Source organism: Tachysurus fulvidraco, chromosome 18 (assembly GCF_022655615.1).
Source record: "Tachysurus fulvidraco isolate hzauxx_2018 chromosome 18, HZAU_PFXX_2.0, whole genome shotgun sequence".
In the NCBI taxonomy this organism is placed as follows: domain Eukaryota; kingdom Metazoa; phylum Chordata; class Actinopteri; order Siluriformes; family Bagridae; genus Tachysurus; species Tachysurus fulvidraco.
This window is the reverse complement of record NC_062535.1, coordinates 19,804,844-19,807,343: the sequence shown is the minus strand read 5'-3', so window position 1 is coordinate 19,807,343 and position 2,500 is coordinate 19,804,844. Positions and strand designations below refer to the sequence as shown.

At 42.5% G+C, this 2,500-nt stretch overlaps 1 protein-coding gene and 1 long non-coding RNA gene across 4 annotated transcripts in view; one reads left to right on the top strand and one right to left on the bottom strand.

Moving 5' to 3' along the window:
• LOC125139402 overlaps positions 1-1,201 on the bottom strand; it is a 5,430-nt gene extending 4,229 nt beyond the window's left edge. The window contains exon 1 of the long non-coding RNA XR_007138450.1: positions 1,063-1,201. This is a non-coding gene — a long non-coding RNA (uncharacterized LOC125139402). The remainder of the gene's footprint in view (positions 1-1,062) is intronic.
• Positions 1,104-2,500, top strand: part of mvb12a (multivesicular body subunit 12A) — a 7,572-nt gene continuing 6,175 nt past the window's right edge. Inside the window, exon 1 of one of the 3 annotated variants that reach the window (XM_047803242.1) lies at positions 1,104-1,144. The gene's annotated coding sequence lies outside the window, so the exon portion shown is untranslated. Of the gene's footprint in view, positions 1,262-2,500 lie in introns of all 3 variants that reach the window. The other 2 variants (XM_047803240.1, XM_047803241.1) reach the window with 2 other exon arrangements.

The window sequence follows — 2,500 nt, the reverse complement described above, 5'->3', positions numbered from 1 at the left end:
CTCTACATGTGTACATACATGTGCTCATGTCACAGCTCTACATGTGTACATACATGTGCTCATGTCACAGCTCTACATGTGTACATACATGTGCTCATGTCACAGCTCTACATGTGTACATACATGTGCTCATGTCACAGCTCTACATGTGTACATACATGTGCTCATGTCACAGCTCTACATGTGTACATACATTTGCTCATGTCACAGCTCTACATGTGTACATACATTTGCTCATGTCACAGCTCTACATGTGTACATACATGTGCTCATGTCACAGCTCTACATGTGTACATACATGTGCTCATGTCACAGCTCTACATGTGTACATACATGTGCTCATGTCACACCTGCACATGTTGTAAGAAAAATGCGTCGTGTAAAAATAAGATGATGATGTTGAAGATCTTAATAAAGAACAAGAAGTTTATTCCAGCATAGCAGTGACAAAATACATGGCGTACTTTGGGTTCGTCTGAGTCAGTAAGAACCCCGAGCAAATCCTGCTCAAGCATTATATACAGTTTTCCCTTTGGTCATTTAAATGAGATTCTACTTTGAAGGTGTATTGAGTGTCAGATCTGAGTGTCTCCCAAATGGCTGGGTCACACCTTGTTATTTAACCAGATGTCTTTAAATGTTATTCACGGTCACGTATACCTTGGCTTGTTATTGTTACAATTGTTACAAATAGTCCCTTTAAATGTTATTCACGGTCACATAAACCCTTTGTCCGTGGTGATCCCTGATGTCCTGCTGCCGTTCCCATATTTATAAATGAATCAGGTGTATATGTTTCGAGTCCCAACCGTAATACCTTATGATACTTGAACCTTTTTAGGAATGAGCTCTTTTAGATGTGTACCTTGGAGTGGAATCTGGGTGCAATTTCTGTAATTTCTTACGATGTGTACATACATTTGTCTGCACTATATACATCATTCTGTTACACTGTGGAGCTTCTGTCACTAGAACAAATTCCTCACATGAGAAAACAGACCTGGCAATAAAGCGCTTTCTGATTCTGATTCAGTGTAAATAACACCGCCATGGCAACCCTACCTGTTCTCCCTGTGCCGCGGTGCATGCTGGGATGTGCAGTACAGGGCGGAACTCACTTCCTCTTCATTCTCCAGGAAGAAAAGTTAGTGCGGAGACACAAGTTGTGTTTGTGTTTGTTTCTCTGTGGTCCTGAGTGTCCTGAGTGTCCTGAGTGTCCTGAGTGTCCTGAGTGTCCTGAGTGTCCGGGGCCGGTGTCAGAGTGAGTACTGTGTGGATGAGTGCGGACTGAGGAGTCGGGTAGGGAGTCGGGTGAGGAGTCGGGTTAGGAGTCGGGTGAGGAGTCGGGTTAAAGAAACTGTCTGATGAAGTCAGTGAGATGCTGCTGTTGACTTGTTGTTAGAGGTGACTCAGGTGTTTTAAGGTGTCTCAGGTGTTTTAAGGTGTCTCAGGTGTTTTAAGGTGTCTCAGGTGTTTTAAGGTGTCTCAAGGTGTCTCAGGTGTTTTAAGGTGTCTCAAGGTGTCTCAGGTGTTTTAATGTGTCTCAGGTGTCACAAACACTGAGCAGATATTCACACTAGATGAAGGTTCACTTCACTTTATTTGTAGCACTTTTTACATTAACATTGTCTTAAAGCAGCTTTACAGGAACATAAACATAAACAAAAGGTAAATATAAAGAATAATATAAAGATTAATATCATACAGAATACAAGATTAATATTAGATATATATATAAATGTGTATGTATTTATCCCCAATGAACAAGTCTGAGGTGACTCAGGTGACTGTGGGGAGGAAAAACTCCCTTAGATGGTAAAGGAAGGAACCTTGAGAGGAACCAGACTCAAAGGGGAACCTCATCCTCATCTGGGTGACACTGGGGGTGTGATTATATAACCTCATCCTCATCTGGGTGACACTGGGGGTGTGATTATATAACCTCATCCTCATCTGGGTGACACTGGGGGTGTGATTATATAACCTCATCCTCATCTGGGTGACACTGGGGGTGTGATTCTATAACCTCATCCTCATCTGGGTGACACTGGGGGTGTGATTATATAACCTCATCCTCATCTGGGTGACACTGGGGGTGTGATTATATAACCTCATCCTCATCTGGGTGACACTGGGGGTGTGATTATATAACCTCATCCTCATCTGGGTGACACTGGGGGTGTGATTATATATATACAGTCTGATAAATGTTGTGTTGATGTAAAACACCACATGGAGTCACGTCTCCTCTTTAGTATCACAGAGTCTAACTGGAGCTGGTAGATCTGTAGATGTCTCAGGACCCTCAGAGTCTGCCTCGTCTCAGTGGACGTCCTACAGACAAAGAAAGGTCCATCTCAGTAAAGGTCTAGTTTAGAGCAGGTTATCTGTCACACATGGACTCGTGGTTCTGTGCGTTTAGTTATTTTTGTACTAATTCATGTGACGGGTATAAAGGCGACGTTCTTACACACTTTTAATGACATCACTCATTTAATTC